Source organism: Monodelphis domestica, chromosome 6, assembly GCF_027887165.1.
Source record: "Monodelphis domestica isolate mMonDom1 chromosome 6, mMonDom1.pri, whole genome shotgun sequence".
Taxonomy (NCBI): Eukaryota; Metazoa; Chordata; class Mammalia; order Didelphimorphia; family Didelphidae; genus Monodelphis; species Monodelphis domestica.
In genome coordinates this window covers 42,007,530-42,026,876 of record NC_077232.1, presented here as the reverse complement: position 1 = coordinate 42,026,876, position 19,347 = coordinate 42,007,530, and the positions used below count along the sequence as shown (strand labels likewise).

General features: G+C 43.3%; 1 protein-coding gene across 1 annotated transcript in view; it reads right to left on the bottom strand.

Annotated features, from left to right (window-relative positions):
• ABTB2 (ankyrin repeat and BTB domain containing 2) overlaps positions 1 to 19,347 on the bottom strand; it is a 205,657-nt gene that overhangs the window by 184,489 nt on the left and 1,821 nt on the right. The window lies entirely within an intron of this gene.

Below are 19,347 nucleotides of genomic sequence, written 5' to 3'. Positions count from 1 at the left end.
CATTCCAGGTAGCCCAAACATTGGTTCAGGATATAGTGGGTAGGATGTGCCAGAGGTTAGGGCTCAGTTCATATCCATCACAGGTTCCCTCCTTGCTACTTGGCACCAATTTCTAAATGACAGCTTCTGGTCTAATCCAATCTCCATCCCTTTTCCTTAATTTTTTATGTGCTTGAGCTAGGTGGCACAGTGAAAATGAGTGCTGGGTCTGGAGTCTAAAAGCCCTCAAATCCTGCCCCAGACACTTAGAGGATGTGTGATCTTGAACAATTCACCTAATCTGTCTCCCTCAATTTCCTCAACTGTAAAATGGGATAATAATAGTGCCTACCTCCTAAAGTTGTTGTGAGGATCAAATGATATAATAATTATAGAGAACTTGGCACATAATAGACACTTAACAAATGTTCTTCCCTCCTACTCCCCTCCAACTCCAATTACGTCTTGAAATTAGGAGAGTTGGGTAATCAAGGATGGGGTACTGAGTAATCACAGGTTAGGATGAAGAATGCAAATTCTGATTCAGATGTGTATTAACTGTGTGACCTTGGGTAAGTCACTTAGCCTCAGTTTCCCCATTGGTAAAATGATCTGGAGAAAGAAATGCTAAACCATGCCAGTATCTTTGTCAAGAAAATCCCCAAAGGGGTCATGCTTTTAACTTCAGTTTCCCCATTGGTAAAATGAGCTAGAGAAAGAAATGCTAAACCATACCAGTATCTTTGCCAAGAAAATCCCAAAAGGGGTCATGCTTTTAGCCTCAGTTTCCCCATTGGTAAAATGAGCTGGAGAAAGAAATGCTAAACCATACCAGTATCTTTGCCAAGAAAATCCCAAAAGAGGTCATGCTTTTAGCCTCAGTTTCCCCATTGGTAAAATGAACTGGAGAAAGAAATGTTAAACTATACCAGTATCTGCCAAGAAAATCCCAAAAGGGGTCATGAAGAGATGAAAATGATTAAAAAATGACACAACATGATGAGAGTAATAGCATCACTATCTTACCTGGATTCTGAAGATGCCAGAGTTTGCTAACCTTTGACTCAGTCCCTTAGCGTCTTCTTTTCCTTCTTCTATAAAAATAAGAGGCAAGATGGCCTCTGAGGTCCCTTCCCATTTAAGGTATGGAATCCAAGACAGGTGAAAAGGTTTCTCCCAAGGCCACATGGTTAATAAATGGCAGACTGAGGTAGGATTTAAACCCAAGTCCCTCACACTCAAATACAGAGCTCTTTTTCCTGCCTTGTCAGACCCCCATATTGAATGAGATACACATTGACTTTGGCAGAGAAGGCTGAACACAAACATAAGGGATGTAATAGAGAGAAGAGAACTTAAATGGAAAATGTGGCCAAAGGAGATCGTGGCTGGCATGGGAGAGCCCCGTGCTGGCCCCCAGCTTTACATCATTCCCTTACGTGCCCTGCCTCCAATGATGGTCAGAAATACTGAATTAGATCAAAAGACGCAGTCTTGAGGGATAAGGCCCAGAGGCATTCATCTACTGAAAAGCCCAAGAGCCAGTGCTTTCGGGGTCTCCTCATCTTTTTCTCTGGGAGAGATCGCTTTCTTTCCATCCATCCCCGCCCAGCTGATCTCTCCATCTCCGAGCACTCCTCCCTCGATTTCCTCACCCCCGTATGAGGATGAGGGTGCCTACTCTCAGACATGAACAAATATACTGAGGATTTCAGCTATAGCTGTATCCAGGCAGCTCCCCAAGGCTATGTCTTTCCCATGTCTTCAGATGGGCAGGCCAGGCTCATTCGAAATAACCACAATCCGTCCACACCCCAAGCCACTAGCCCACTCTCCTTGACAGATGGAAAAACAGAGTCTTTCACTTCAGCAAATGAGAAAATGACTTGTATAGGCACTGACTCAGTCCACATCCTTTTCTTCCTCCATAATTGATTGATTGGGAATGTATGTAAGGAAGGGAGAAGTTTGGGTTCCAACACCTTCCTCCTAACCTGAAATTACTCAGTACCCCATCCTTGATTTTCCCAACCAGCCTTTATCTCTAAAACTTGACTCTCAGAAGATCATAGATTTGAACTGATTTAGAGTCCTTCAAGTCCAGTGCCCCCATTTTACAGCTAAAGCAACTGAGCCTTGGAGAGAATTAGTTACTGAACCAAGGACGGAGTGAATGAGTATTTTCTAGTTCAACTCTTTTATGACTGAAGCTTTGATTAAGTCAGAGAGGTGTAGGTAACTACAAGAAGTAGTGCATTTAGAGTTAGAGGTCCAAGATTCAAATCCTGCCTTTGATGAATGCCACCTGTCTGAAGCTGTACAAGTCACTCTGCTTCTGTAAAAATAAGAGGCTAGATGGTCCCAAAGGTCTCTTCCAACTCAAGGTATATAATCCTAGAAAGGAGAAAAGGCTTCTCCCAAGGTCATGTGGCTAATAGATGGCAAATTGAGCAAGGATTTAAGTCTAAATCCCTCACACTCAAATACAGAACTCTTCCTCCTGCCTTGCCAGACCCCTCTATGAACAATCCTCAAACTGTGTCTTTGCCATGGCTCTCCCTGCCCCATCTGAAGGGAGAAGAACCAAGACTCCCCAGATTATCCCTTGAGTGGTTCCTGGCCTGGGAGTTGATCACAAACCATCTGTAGGTACCAGGAAACCACACAAAGAGTAATTTAGCTGGCTGCCACACAAAGGTTCCTAAAGTACAAGGACATAATGTAATCCTGACCACATTTCCTTCCTCTTTCTTTTCTTCTCTGGTAAGATAAGACTCCTCCAGCGGAGAATGGGTGGCTCCCAACCACCCCCTCTTTTCTTCCTTACACCAAACCATCTCCAGAGGAAATATGAAGGCAAAGCCTTTTTCTTGAGATATTTCAATTTGGAAATGCCCCAAGTAATAATTTATTTGTAGACAGGCAAGCTAGGTGACTCAGTGTGGAGAAATATCAGCTCGAATCCAGTTTCAGATACTTACTAGCTGTATGACCCTGGGCAAGTCATAGTCACTTAACTTCCTTATGTTTTAGTTTCCTCAACTGTAAAATGGGGATCAGAATAACATCTGGGCAGCTAGGTGGCAGAGAGGATAGAATACCAGGTCTTGAGTCAGGAATACTCATCTTCCTGAGTTCAAATCTGACCTCAGATACACACTAGCTATGTGACCTTGAGCAAATCACTTTTTAAAAAATTCAAAGATATTTTATTTTCCTAATACATGTAATAATGATTTTCAACATATTTTCCAAAATTAAAAGATCCAAATTGTCTCCCTCCCTTCCTGCCCTCTCCCTATTTGAAGATGGCAAACAATTTGATCTGGATTATACATGTGTTATCAGCCTAGGCAAGTCACTTAGCCTTGCTGCCTCAGTTTCCTAGTTTGTAAAATGAGCTAGCTGGAGAAGGAAATGGCAAACTATCTGCATGACCCTGGGTGATTCACTTCAGCCCTGTTTGCCCCAGTTTTCTCATCTGTAAAATGAGCCAGAGAAGGAAATGTCAAACTATCTGGGTGACCCTAGGCAAATTACTTAACCTGGCTTGCCTCAGTTTCCTCATCTATAAAATGAGCCAGAGAAAGATGTCAAATAATTCCAGTGTCTTTGCCAAGAAAACCCTGAATAGGGTCATGAAGAATGGGACACGACTGAACCACAGCATCTACTTCCCAGGGCTGCTGAAAGGATCAAATGAATCATATTTGTAAAGTATTTGACATGGTACCTAGCATATAGTTGGTACTTCATAATAATGCTTGTTCCTTTTCCCCTTCCCTGACTTGCCCAGGGTCACACATCTAGGAAGTGGCTAAGGTCAGATTTGAACTCAGGTTTTCTTGACTCCAGACTTGGTATTCTATCCACTCTGCCACCCAACAGCCCAAAGCAGCTTTTCTTATCCATGCCTCAGTTTCTTTATCTGTAAAATGAAGGGGTGGGAGGTGGGAAATAGGACCTCTAAGATCCCTTCCAACACTCAATCTATGACCCTGATTTTACTAAGTATTAAAGTTAATCCAAGACTATTTTTTAATTCACTCGAGCAGAACTAGTTAAAAAAGCAAGTGTAGTGGATTTAGTCTAGTTAGCCAAACAGCATTTAGCCTAGTCATGTTAGGCAGCTCCAAGAGAACTCTAGGGGAATCAGACCCAGGGGAAAAAAAAGCCAAGCTCTGAATGGCGAGCCCAGAAGGGCAAGCCAGACCCTGAAACCCTTTGTGCCTCCAACAACACAGATCCTAGAATCGTCCAGGAAACCAGAATGCAGCAGCAATGATTGGGAAGCCTCTCTTGTTTCCCTCCAGAACCAGGCTGACAGAGCAGGGGAAGGTTCTCAGGGATGAAAGCCATCTCTGAGGTTTTGGAGAATTAAGTGGTTACAAAGAAGTAACACCACCTACCTCCAGGAAACACAGCTAATGGACCCATACAATTTAGAAGAGAAGCATGACCTCCTGGGAAGAGATTATGTATCAGATTAGACCTCTGGTCTAGACCCATAGGAATGGATCTCAATTGGGCATGGAGAGGCTAAGTGGAACTGGAAGAAGACTACAAAATTATCCAAGCCTCTCATTTTTACAGATGGGGAAACTGAGAACAAGAAAGAAGTGATTTGCCCATGGTCACAAAGTTAGCAGTACCAAGCATCAGGATTAAACATGAGGGTTTTTTTACTCTTGATCCACCATTCTTTCCATTGCAACTCACTGTCTCACAAAGTATGTGGTCTACAGGGGGAATGAAATGCTTAGACGGCTGGTCCTGGAGTCAGGAATATCTGAATTCAAATCTGATCTCAGACGCTGACTGTGTGACCTTGCACAAGTCACTTACTTTCCATTTGTCTCAGTTTCCTCAACTACAAAATGGGGATGACCATAGCACCTTCCTCCCACCTTATTTGTGAAGATCAAGTGAAATTACACTTTTTTAAAGGACTAAGCTTAGTGCTTGGCATATAGTAGACACTAAATATTCTTAAGTTATTATTATTTTGGGGAAGCTAGGTGGCACAGAGCATGGGGTTTAGAGTCAGGAAGCCCTGAATTCAAATCCCAGTCTCAGAGATTTACAAGCTGTGTGACTCTGGGCAGGTCACTTAAACTTTCTTGCCTCGGTTTCCTCATCAGTCAGATGAGCTAAAGAAGGAAATCGTTAAACCAATCCAGTAATGGCCATTACTTGGCAATCTTTGCCAAGAAAATCCCAAATGAGGTCACGAAGAGTCAGAAATGACTGAAATGACTGAACAACAACAAATGATGATGATGAGGATGATGATTAGCAGTCGCAGCTTCAATACATGAAGATTTTGAGATGCTCTAAGAAAGGTGGAATAGCTATAAATGTGGTCCTTCCACACATGACCTTTTGCCTCCCTGTGGTTCTGCTCCCACTGAGATATAATCATTCACATCTTGCTGAGAAATGTAGCAGCAGCTAGAAGACCTGAATTGTCCTAATTCCACAGAATTGGAATCGCAACCCGCTGATGAGCAAACTCTGCGGCTGTTATTTTGGAAGTTAGAAGAAAGAAGGAGCCAAATCCCAAATGAAGATTCTTCTTTTCCCCAAAATATTTACCCAAAAAAGGTTCTTTCCCCCCCAAAGCATGGGATGCTTGAAATTGGTCCAAAATGGGTGGTAGTGAGTCCTCTGGCTCACTTCTGTGCACGCAGTAGAGGGGAAAGGGTAAACAGGGAGAGGCCCCGAGCCCTCAGAGGGACCATAATTCAGGAGGAGGTGTCTGAAAGAACTAAACACATCCAAAATTTCTTCCTCTTCAGCTATTTTAAGCAACGCACACACAAATTTCATGTGAGGTTGTTGGCTGTTTGTGGGGTTTTTGTTTGTTTGTTTTGTTTTAATTCACACTAACAGGAGAGAAATCAAGTATTAGCAGGATGTGACTTTATATACCGAAAGGTACAAATCCCATCCCCATCGTCTCCCGGCTGTCAGCAGGCTGGTCTACCTTCCCGAGGTCTGATTTTCCCAGTAATTATTCTGGGATAGCTTAAATAGTTTTGTGGCTCTGAAACTGAAAGGGAGACTTGGGCCTCCCTTCGAGCCTTTCTTTTGGCCAAAGAAATCAACCCAATCCCTCTGCTCCATAAATACCAAAACCTGCTTCTTCCCCACCCAGCTCACTCCTGGGAAAGGAAAGGAGGGAGCTGAAGAATCCAAACCCCCAGGTTCTATTCCTGGCCTCTGTTCCTGAGAGGAGGAGCAGATGGAGAGTGGCCTCAGCAAGCTCAGGAAGGACCACCTCTTAAGTCACTGAGGCTTCTCAATACTAATCCCAGGCAGTTAATTTGTCTTTTTCCCCCTCTCTCCCTCCCTCTTCCTTGCTTTCTCCTTCCCTTCTTTCCTTCATCTCTCCTTCTTTTACTTCTCTCCTTCCTTCCTCTCTTCCTTCTTTCTTTCTTCCATCTTTTCTTCCTCCCCTTCTTTTCTTCCTTCCTTCCCTCTCTTCCTTCTTCCCTCCTTCCTTCCTTCTGTCCTTCCTCCCTTCTTTCCCTCTTCTCCCTTCCTTTCTTCCCTGCCTTCCCTTCTTTCCTTCCCTTCTGCTTTATTATTGATTCTAAGACAAAAGAGTGGTAAAGGGTTAAGTAATTGGGATTAATGACTTGCCCAGGATCACATAGCTAAGAAGTATCTGAGTCCAAATTTGAATCCAGGTCCTCCCAATTCTAGGTCTAGTGCTCTATCCACCGTGCTACTTAGTTGCCCTTCAGGCAATTTCTTTAAGACTATGAACTATAGAGAAGGCACTGATTTGCACTGAGAGAAGGGAATTTCCTTACTAGGATTTCCCTATAGAGGAAGGAAAGAGAATAGGAATTTATATAGGACCATTTATATATATATATATAGTGCCAGGCACCGTGGTAAATATTTCTTCTTTTTGTTATTTTGTTTGGCCTTCAAAACAACCCTGTGAACCATCTGCAATTACTTGCAATAAACAGAGGTTATATGATTTGCCCAGGTCACAGAACTCAAGTCTGAGGCTAGACTTGAACTCAGGTCCTCCTGACTCCAAGTCTAGCCCTCTATCACTGCATCATCAGCTACTTCTCTGCAGCTTTCTATACCAAGGAAATCTCAGGACTGCTCAAAAGAAAAAAGCAAAATTCTAGGTCTTTATGCCATTGACATTCACAGTATGATATGGTGGCAAGAACATTAGTTTCCAGTTCCCTATCCATCATTTGCTAACTATGTGACCATGGGCAAGCCACTTAACCTCTGTATGCCTCAGTTTCCTCATCTGTAAAATGGGTATAACAATAGCACCTACCTCCTATAGTTGTGAGGATCTCAAATGAGATAATACTTGTAAAGTGTCTAGCTCATAGTACATGCTACATAAATATACATATGCACACATAATTGTTACTATTATTATTCTCCTAGAGATAGGTGCTACTATTATCCCTATTTTATAGATGAGGAAACTGAGGCAAGCACAAGTATTATCTCATTTGAGATCCTCAACACAACTCTGGGAGGTAAGTGCTACTACTATCCCCATTTTATAGATGAGAAAACTGATTATCTCTTTTGAGATCCTCACATAACTCTGAGAGGTAGGTGCTCTGATTAACCCCATTTTACAGATGAGAAAACTGAGGCATCCAGAGATTAAGTGACTTATCTGAGGTTACGAGGCTAAAATAAGAGTCATAGAGTGCCTTCAGTGCTACATAAATGCCAGCCATCCTCATTACTCATTTTCCCTCCCCTCTTTGAAAAGCCTCCAGCACCAGAGACAACAAACCCCACCTAAAAATGTCCCTGAATCCATAGCTTGGCCTTCCCAATCCCTCACAATACCTGCCAGTGTCACACACGTGATTAAAGAAGGGTGGAGGGCACTGGCTGATTTTTGTTCTAGTCGTTCTACTATAAATAGCCACGTCTGGGCAAGCTGGCTTGCAAGGTCCAGCTGGATGAGGTCACCCCTTGGCCCCGACCGCTCCATGCTCTTGGGTTCTTGGAACCTGGAGTCGATCGTCAAGTGCTCCAGCCCTTTGCCAGGGAGAAGCGGGCAGGAGGCAGCCCTGTGGGGTAAAAAGCTCTGAGTACGATATGCCCAGACTGCCTCGCTGCTGGGTGGTCAGCTCTCTGGGGAACATCCCAGACTGGACCCTCAAGGATATCCTTTCTGAATGGCCTCATGGGCATCGACACAAACCCAGAATGCACATATGAGCTGACATGGTCTGGCTCATCCTATGAGGGAGCAAGATGGTACCATGGATAGAGCATTGGTCTTGGGAGTCAGAAAAGCCCAAAGTTCAAATTCTGACTCAGAAACTCACCAACAGGATGCCGTGAGGCAAGTCACTTAACCCCTATTTGCCTCAGTTTCTCCATATGTAAAACACTTCCCTCCCAGGGTTGTTGGGAGAATCAAATGAGATAAGAACTATAAAGTGTTTAGCAAATCTTAAAATACCAAAAAAGTGCTAGTTGATACTATTGTCGATGATGATGATAATAAGTAATGGTTATATCTTAGCAGCAAATGTGGTTCTTCTACACCTTAAAACACAGTCCCAATTTTAAGGGAAATTTTAGACATTAGGTAGGGAAAAAAGTCTCTTCTTTCCCATTTGGTTCTGTATCCCCCTCCTTCCTCCCCAGTTCCAAGTTTAGCTTCCCTTTGATGAAAATTCCCACCATAAGGTCTAATCCCTTCCTCTCTATCAACTTCAGTTCACTTTTCTCTTTAACAATTCTAAGACAGAAGAGCAGCAAGGGTTAGGCGATGGGGGTCAAGTGACTTACCCAGGGTCACACAGCTAGGCAGTGTCTGGGGCCAGATCTGAACCTAGGATCTCCCTCTACTCTAGGCTTGGTGCTCTATCCATTGGGATACCTAGATGCCCCTCAATTCACATTTCAAAAGGAAAACTGTAAACTGACCTCCTGGTGGATCTACTAGAAAATACCTTTATAAAATCTAACAGTAACTCTTGACTTCATCACCTATGTTACAGGTGGAATACAACTTAGCAAGTTTTTATGGTGTCATTATGCTCCTGGGGGACCTCGCAACCCCTGGTCTACCTAAATCGTGTGATCAAAGGGTTTCTATCATATTTAACATTTTATGTCTTAAAATTTCTTTATCAAAAGTCACTGAGTGGCCGCGACTTTGATAAAGAAATTTTGGAAACCTGTATTTGGTGCCTTCTGTGTGCCAGACACTGTGCTAAATGTTTTACAGATATTATCTCATTCTGAGGAAGATCTTACCCCTAGTTTGAGAATTAGAAAGTGTCTCTAAGTCTCTATGAAATCTTCTTACCTATTTTCTAAACAATTAAAAAAGAAATTCTTAGCAAGACTTTATTTTTAAATTTTTTATTATTTTTATATATTTATTTAATATTTAATTATTCATTTAACTTTCTGTTTTAGTAACAACTCTAAGACAGAAGGGCAAAGGCTAAACCAACAAGGTTAAGTGACTTGCCCAAGGTCACACAACTAGGAAGTGTATAAATAGCAAGACTAAAAAAAAAAAAGAAAAAATCACTGCCACTTCCCCAATGACTCTTCCATCTCACTCCCACTAACATTCTGCTTTTCAGTAGTTAGGTCCAGCTTAGTGCAAAGAAATCTGCATTATTAACGTTTGTGTTGTATATTTCCATTGGGTTGGAACCAACTGCCATATTTGATAGTACTATAACGTCCAACAGTGTGAATTGAAATCATGCAACCACTTCAAGGGTTGCATTTTTGACCTTATTTTTTTACCTTTTTTTTTGACCATATTTATTGACCTTAATAGGGACCCCCATTCTTCCCTCTGCCAAGAGACGGGAGGCCCCCATCCCAAGGGGCTTCCTCTGAGGATGCTGATACATTGGTCTGAGTTCTGCTGTCTTTCAGCACTGTGTTCCTTCCTATTACCATTGCTGCTATGTAAATTGTTTTCCTTATTTCTCTTGATTTCCCCAAACTCCAAAGGGCAAACTCAATTTTTTTCAAATTACCCTTAATAAGCCAAAACAGTCATTACCACGGAAAGCTTGGTGACATTTTTACACGAGCCCGAGTGCTCTGCTGCTCCCCACCCCCAGATCAGAGAGTCCCCTTTTAGACAGAGAATTGTTGCAAAAGCAAACACAACCAGCTGCTTTTTACTTCTGTTTAAACGTTAGGAGATTCATTTGGCATCAACATTGCTTTGCCATGAAATACTACCTCGGGGGCCCCCGAAGAAATGCTCGCTGAAAATGCTGACTTCGATTTGAAAGGTAAGCTCGTTAGAGACCCCTCTGTGGGCCCCTGCCTTCCCCCCCCCCCCTTCCCAACACCCCCTCCCCAGTGTTGGAGGGTCAAGATCATCTCCTGCCATTTTTATTGTCAAGATTGGCGGTTGATTACACGTTCGAGGTCAAGCCACTCTCCCTGTGATGGGAGGGCTGGGGCTGGGGCTGGGGCTGAAGATGGGATGGGGAGCCTTCTAGTTTTCTGACTTACAAAATGTGATTTGGAAAAATCTCAGCCTACACTCTGGCAAGTCCACGAACATCTGGATAAAAGATGTGGGCAGGGTTTTTGCTCGGTGGCTTTATCTCCCACCGCTTCCCTAGGCAGCAGACCTTCTGCTCCCATCCTTTCACTTTCTCCAGCTCATGCCTCATGTCTTTCCCAGTATCATCTCTTCCACCTGAAATGGACCTCCTTGCTCATCCTGACCTGTCTAAATCCTACCCATCCATCAAAGTCCAGCTTAAAGGTCCTCTCCTCCCGAAAGCCTGCCTTGATTTCACCCAGAGTCTTTTGTTTGTACATTTCTCATTCTTCCAACTATGCTTCTCTTGGATAACAAGTTGGTGTACCCTATCTTAATGTTCCCATTAAGTTCCTTGAGTAGAGGGGCTACACTTCAAGCAAAGCAGGCAAGGAAGTAGTAAAAAGAACTCCCTGAATTTGGAGACAGGGTGTCCTGGGTTTGAATCTTGACCTTGGCCAAGTCCTTTATCCTTTTAGCCTCAGTTTCCCCATCTATAAATTGAGGATAAGCCCAGAATTCCCTACCTGGAACATAGTAGACCTTTAATCAATGTTTATTGACTGCAGCAATCTGGGACAATCCTGAAGGATTTATGATGGGGAATGCCAGAGAAGGAACTGTGGGAGTCATCTTTCACATCCGTGTAACACATCAGAGTGACAGAATAAAGACCAACCAGAGCAGACAGCTTGGGGTCCAGTCACCTTCGTACCATGTTTCTGGGTCCTTCCCTCCCTTCCTCAGGCAGCCTTAAAGCGAAGCCAGAGCACCCAAACTGTTTAGACCTCTTAAAACACACATACACAAATACCGCAAACTGTGTTTATACAACAGGCCGTGCAAACACAAAACACCTGCCATCACTTGGCTGCTGCAACAAGACAGATCAGCTATCCAGAGCCGATTTCCCTCCCTGGGGCCCACGGCCTGAGAGTTCGAATCCATCAGGGCTGCATCCTAACCAGCACAGAGATGCAGGAGACGTCAGATTCCATTCCACTCCCCTCCTCCATTTTCCTGGCAATGGGCCTCCTCCAGAAGGCCACTAAGCAGCGGGAGAGTCTGCTTTTTCCATCACCCCCCTTTCTAATTCTGTGATCCTGCGCCCGCCTTGTCCCTCTGTCCCTCCTCTCTCTGGACACCAGGGTTTCCCAGCACAATTATCTTGTCCACCCCGTGGTGCTCTAAGATGACACTGCTGTCAACTCCCCTCCAGTTTTCATAGGAGTTAGTGCTAGAAAGAACCCTGGAAGCCATCCGGTCTAACCCTGTCATCACTGAAAGGAGCAAACTGGGACCCCAAGAAATGAAATAAGTGCCTCGAGGTCTCACAGGAAGGAAATTAAAGAGCTGGGGCCAAACTCGGTCTTCTAGTTCCAACGTTCTCCTTCCCTCAAAACCAGGCTCCTGGTCCTGACAATTGTCCCGAGCTCCCAGACCTACAGCTGGAAGGCATTTAAAATTCCCTTCATCCCATCCCCTCATCTTCTAAATGATAATATTGTCTTTAGGGGATTGCATTGACTTAGATGAAGCCTGTAAGTATCCGAGGTGGGATTTGAATCTGAATCCTGTGCCTTCAGAGCCAGAGCTCTCTTCGTTACATCATGCTTTCTTCTTTAGAGTAGGGGGAGATCTTGGATGGGGACGCAGGTGTCCCCCCAAAAAGCTGATGACTCCATTCACACCAGTGAGTCCCTTCTCCCTGTCTAGCTGATTCCTCACTAATTAGGATGCGGATGGCAACACAGCTGACCGTGTTTCCACTTGGTTTGGTTTATTGATCACCCTGGCAGCTGACACTTCAAAACGTACAAGCAAATTCCCCACCCCCCTCTTAGGAGTAATGATAAGAGCTTATTAAAATCAATGGCGGCCATTGGAGCATCCAAATTGACTTGGCTTAGAGAACCTCAAAGCTGGGTCTAAATAAGTAATACATGCTGGAAGCTAATTCCTCAACTCTCTCCACACTGACCATCTGCTTTACCAAGGGAATAATGCCGTATTCTTGCCTAAGCTCAGGAGTTTCACCACTACAAGAACCACCATGAAGAGCCTTCATAATATGACTCATTTCATAAAGCTAGGATTCAAGAGACCCAGGTTCTATCTATGTGATGTTGGGTCAATCTTTATGCTCTTCAGACCTCAGTTTCTACCTCTATAAAATGGGAACAAGAGAGATGGAGCCTGGATTTGTGATTTTGTTGGCATAGGGAACTTCTAGAGGGGGAAACTTTCTGACAATGTAGGAAAACACCTGATCTGCAACTTCTAGTCTTGGAGAATTGGCTGGAACACTGAAAAGTGACTTGAACAGGGTCATACAGCTGTATTTGTATCAGAAGGGGGGCATGGACTCAGATCTTCCTACCTCTGAAGCCAGCTCTCCATCTCTTGCTATTGGTCAGTCATGTACAACTCTTCAGAACTCTTCATGGCATAGAACTTGGGCCATTGAAGTAAGTCAAAGGACCTAGTTTCTAATTACATCTAGTCACAAAAAACAGCTGACATCCACATAAGACTTCAATGTTTTACAAAGTGTGACCTTGGCAAAGTAATTTCCCCTTATGTGAATCTCAGTTTCCTGATCTGGGAAGAGGGAGATGGATCAGATGGACAATTAGGTCCCTTCTAGCACTCATGTTCTGTGATGCTATGAAATATGACCTTTTATTATTATTGCAAAAGTCTGGAAACTGAAGCCAGAGAGATCACAGCATGTCCCGTGTAAACGTGGGCGAAAAGGACAAATGCCAACAAGGTCAGGTAAGGACAAACCCGTGCTCTGTTCTGAACTGTCTCTGATTTATTCCAGAATATTAAATCTTGTTGATTTATCCCAGGAAGTCTAGGCAGTTAATTGATTGCTTCCCTTCATTCCTTTTTTCTTTTTTAATTCTTAAACTCTTAAGTCATAAGAGCAAGGACTAGAAAACAGGGTTATGTGACTTGTCTAGGATCACACAGCTAGGACAAATCTGAGCCCAGATTCGAGCCCCCTGCCTCTAGATGTCCCCTTATTTCATTTCTTAAACCTACAAAAGAAAAAAGAACGAAGCATCTTGGGGGGAGTGGAATAAAAGACAGAACAAAGAAGAAAGAGACTAGCATTTCTGAGGGCGGTACCACTCCTGGGCACCACCAGCTGCCTTTTTCACCCTCCAACTGACTCACCTGTTAGGTATGTATCAGACATCTGCCTTGAAGCTCTTTCTATGATTATTCACCATTTCATTGCTCCCTAGGGAATTCTGACAGCATCCTCTTTCCAAGAAGTATCCCAGTTCAAATCAACTTTACAAACATTTATTAGGGTACAAAGGTCAGAGATGAAAAGCTGGAAGGGACTTCCAAGGTCATCTTTTCCAACCTTCTGATTTTACAAATGAGGAAACTGAGTTGAAGAGAAGCAACACAATTTGCTCAATTTTTTCAGCTCAGGAAACTGAGGACAGTAGAGGGGGAAATGACTTCACCAAGGTCACACTTTGTAGAGCCAAGATTTGAATCAAGGTCCTCTGAGACCAAACCTGGTGATATGTGGGCAGTCTTTGGGTTACCAAGAGAAAACAAAGGCAAGTCACTTCTTTTCCCTCTGCCTCTGTGTCCCCATTTGTAAAGTCAAAGGGTTGGCTGAGATGATTGAAATCCATTACAAGTCTGATATCTGGGAGCCTAGGAAGGTTTTAAAGCATGGTGTAGCTCACCCCTGGCGGCTTGTGAAATAAATCTGTCTATATCTTACTTCTCTCCAAAGTAATGGTATTGGCTTCCTTGCTGCTCCTCCTACAGAAAACACATCTCCTTGATTCCAGGCATTTTCTTTGGCTGTCCCCCATGTCTGGAATGCTCTCCCTCCCCATCTCTGCCTCCTGGTTTCCTTCAAATCTCAGCTAAAATCCCACCTTCTGCCCAAAGATTTTCCTAATCCCTCTTTATCTTAAAGCTTTCCCTCTGAGAGTATCTCCAGTCTATATCTTGGTTGTATGTATTGTTTACATGTTGTTTCCCCATTAGACTAGAGGCTCCTTGAGGGTAGCATGAATTGCTCTGAATTCGAGCATAATACTTGGCGCATAGTAGGCATGCTTCGAGCATAATACTTGGTGCATAGTAGGCATGCTTAATAAATGACGGTTGATGGGGACAGCTGGGTGGCTCAGTGGATTAAGAGTCAGGTCCAAAGACAGGAGGTCCTGGGTTCAAAACTGGCCTCAGACACTTTCCCAGCTGTATGACCTTGGGCAAGTCACTTAACCCCCATTGTCTAGCCCTCACCACTCTTCTGCCTTGGAAAAAATTCACAGTATTGATTCTAAGATGGAAGATAAAAGTTTAAAAAAAGAGATAAAAAAATAAATAAATGCTCATTGGCTTGACTTAAAGATAGTTATTGTTAATCTCATCATTGTACAGGGCAGGAAACCGAGGCTCAGCAATGAATAAGTGATTTGCCCAAGACCATACAACTAGTGTCAGGAAGCAGAATTTGAACCAAGTCTCTCCCAACTTCTGGCCCAGCATTCCTTCCAACTACACCATGCAGTTGGTGAGAACCACCAGCAAGTATATATCTCTTGGCCACTGGAAGCATCTTTTGCATCCACTACCCGGGTAGAGATATCTACGCTTCAAGAAGAAAGCCTTTCCATGGTCTTGGCACTGTGCCTGGCACAGAGAAGTTGTTTAATAAATGCTTGTTGAACAGTCTCTGGCCTTTGATATCTGTGATTTATATATATATATTTTAACCCTTACCTTCCATCTTGGAGTCAATACTGGGTAGGGGTTCCAAGGCAGAAGAGTGGTATGGGCTAGGCAATGGGGGTCAAGTGACTTGCCCAAGGTCATACAGCTGGGAAAGTGTCTGAGGCCAAATTTGAACCCAGGACCTCCCCTCTCTAGGACTGGCTCTCAATCCACTGAGCTACCCAGCTGCCCTCTGTGATTTAATGTTGATGCATACATTGGCTGGAGCAAATCAGATGAGTCACCTTGGCCAAGTTACTTCCCCGACGGGCCTCTCAGTTTAGCCATCAATAAAATGGGGAGACTTAGTGAACTGGGGTGGAAGGCCCCTTTTCAGCTCCAGGGTTTATTTTAAGCTATTCTACCTTATCATTAAAGGTAAGCTCGTTTCCTTTATTGTTCCTGTAACTTGCTCCGCTAACGTTTATTAATGACACTTATTCGGGCATGAAGCATTAAGTTTTCGCTTTCCAAATACCTTCTTTACTCGCTTTCCCAGGCTCAGTAAGACGGTCTGAGAAAATACAAGGCAAACTGAATTCCCCCCTCACAAATTATCCAGGTGCTAAGACTGATCAAAACAGCAGAGAGCTACTCAATTAGCACTTTCTCCAACCGTAGATTGCCTCAGTGGGAGTCCATCCCCTTTGATAGTGCCTCCGTTAAGTTAACCCCACAGGCTGGGGAAGGTTTTCATCCCTGCCATCACACCCAGCAAGCATTTTCTCTCCTCTGCTCCAGCTAAGATGTTCAGACTTGTCCTGGCCAGCTTTCATTTTTTTTTAAGCAGGCAATTCAGAAAAACCTGAATTGAAACGCTGTGAGGATGCCACCTCTGCCTAATGATTCTTCTTCAATGGAATGTAACCTCCTGGAGGACCAAAACGGTTTCATTTTGTCTCTGAATTCTCAGTTATCTAGCAAAGGGCCATACAAGTAAGGGATGGGGGAGATCATCCCAGCTAAGTCCAGTATTTTACAGATGGGGAAACTGACATCTGGACAAGGTCAAGTAATGCAAGGGATGGAATCAGGATCATTGGAGCTCCAAAATGAAGCATTATTTCGACGATAACATAGTTCCTGATGAATGGTAGGTGCTCAAAAAGTATCTATCAAACTGAAACAGGGAAACCTCTTTCAAATGAATCTATCAAAGGGACTCTAGATAGTGTGACTGTATCTTTAAGGACCCATTGGAATGTTGGGGATAAAGCAATTTGTGCTGCTTCAGACAGGATGCCTGACAAACAGAAGGGATTCGATAAACGCTTGCTGAATTGAATTGAATTAATATACTTTGTAGGGAAGAAAAATTTCTACCCAAAGCCCATCATGTAATCCCACGGTCTCAAAGCTGAGAGAGTGTTGTTTCCAGGCTCTGAAGACAGCCAAGAGAGACCTATAGAGAAGTATTCCAGACCAGAAATTCAGAGCTTGTGTTTAGCATCCAGTGTACCTCTGTGGAGTAAAGTGAGGAAACAAGCTCCCATCTTCTCCCAGAGTTGTGTTCAAGTGGTTTCACTACTTCCAGATGAGAAAGCTACGAAGATATTATCATTTAATGGCATTCCTCTGGTAGCTTGGACATCAATACCAAATGAGCATGCAATATGTAACTCCTGCTCTACAAAGCCAAAATAATGAGTTCTAAACCCTCCAGGACTTTTATCTTCCATCTCAGGCTGAGCAAAACCATCTCCGTCTGGCAATCTGCATAATGGACAGGAGTAGTCCCGGCTTTTAAATTCCAGGTTAGGAGAGCAGAAGTTTAAAAGCCATATACAGCTGAGTCAAATGCATACATCCACGGCGTATAATTAGCCAGCATAACAACAATAAATATATAATTTAAAGGGAAGACCAGCAAGGGAATATTAACCATCCCCCTTCCTCTGCCAACTGACAGTTGGGATTCAGCTGTGCAAACTCTAACCTTACTGGCCTTAGAGGTATTTTTAATATTAACAAAAGATTTGGACTTCTGGCTTCCTTCTGCAAGTAGTTGGTTTCTCTCTGAAACTAGCTTTCAGTCAGAAGTAATTCATTGCTCTTCTTCTAAACATTTATTTAAATAAACAATTTAATTAATATTTAAATAAATAAATAAAAATAAGCTGAAGAGAGTTAATAAATCAGACCAGTTATTGTTTAGAGCGCTTCTTTCTCTATTTCTCTGTTATCATGCATTCAAAGTGAGTTTCCAGAGAAGCAAGAGGTGACGGTCACCCAGCCTGGCATTATTCCATGGAGAAATAGAATGGGGAAAATATTCTTTCTGATTAGAGAATTTTGACCCCTTAGAGTGTTCAGTTACCTTCACTGACTCATTTTTGAGCAGAGATTTTTTTTAAAAATGCGTTTAGGTTTATTAAAAGGTTTCCAAATAGGTTCTCGATAGCATCAAGCACTCATCCTGAATGGAAAGCCCCAAAAAGTTTACACAGGATGAGAATTAGCCCAGTTGTAGGAGTACCCACAGTTCATGAAAGACACTTGCTTTCTGAAATTAATAGGCAGCAGGAGTTCAATGGAAAGAACACTGGATTTGTGGTCAGAGGCCCAGAGTTTGAATCTAGACCCATCTACTTGCTACCTGTCTGACCTTGGGCAAATCACTAAATATCCATGTCTCGGTTGTCTCATCTGGTAAATGAGGGGTTGGACTAGATGGTCTGATGACCGAATGACCTCCTTCAAGTCCTACATCTGTGATAGGGTTTTGATCCTTCTGTATGTTTATGATACCTGCGGAAGCAGTTTCTATTTGATCCGTTTCCATCTTTATCCGCAACTAGAAACTCCAGAGATTAAATGACTTGCTTGGAGCCAGAGAAGGCAAAGCACAGGCAGCAGCTGTGTGTGAATGGCCAATTTCAGCACGCATCTATTTATTGTTCAACGAGCAAATATTTATCAAGAGCTATGTTCAAGACATGGTGCTAATAAAAAAAAATTAAAATTAAAAAAAAAAAAGACATGTTGCTAAGAGCCAAAAGGGAAAAAAAAGTGGAGGAGACCTTCTTACCCTGACAGAAGTGATACTCTAGTAGGAAAGGTGAAAGACATGCACACCAGTCACCACGGCACGCCTAGCCTTTGCTTCCTATGGACAGACCACTTGGGCTTGGGAGTGCTGTGTGACCCTGAAAATTTCCTTTCTCGGTCTCAGTTTCCTCATCTGTATAATGAGGATAATAGTAGCCCCCACTTCACAAATATTATAAGGATCAAATGAGATAGTACATATAAAGTGCTTTGTAACTTTAAAAGGCTACACAAATCCCCTCCATCATCATCATCACTAGTAGCATCATCCTAAACCATTGCAGGCAGTCCTGAAGGGGCTGTCCTTTAACTAAGTGTCCTCTCCCTTGAGAAAGTCAGTCTCTATTGGAATCTGAAAACTGGCTGGAAACCACCCATGGCCTGCCTGCCTAAGCTTCCTGGTGTTCCTGTTGGTGACATCACCAAAGCTGGTGTGGAGGAAACCACAATTACTAGTTGTGGCAACATCCACAAAAGCCCTGGATTGGTTTCAGGTGGGGATGAAGCAGCAAGCCTACCAGATGGGGGAGGGAAGAGGGAAGAGTTCCCCTGATTCATGCCATCTCCTTTAGTAGGAGGATAATTAAAAACAAAAACACGCTGGAGCAATCCCCCTTGGGTCTGCACAGAAGAAACTTGGGCCATTAAAAAAGTGATTTCATTGCTTTCCATGGATTCTTGGATGAAGATAAACAAAGCTGCTTTCTCAATATGTTACCCTCACAAGAACCGGGCTTCCATAATGTGCTGCCTGGCCTGGTTCCATTCCCTCCTTTGCCTTGTTGTCCCCAAACTGCCTTCTAATCAGATTACAGCAAAGTCTCGGCACAATACCACTCTTAAATATTTTATGTGATGCCAACTCCTGAAACTGGAGCCCGCAGAGTTTGCAATTGAATGCATTTTGCACACTAGACATTATCAGGAAGATGGGCTGGATGTGTGGCTTTGCCCCCTACACTGAAGCCATGCCTCCAGGCCATTCTCTAAGGTGTACCATCTACCCAGCG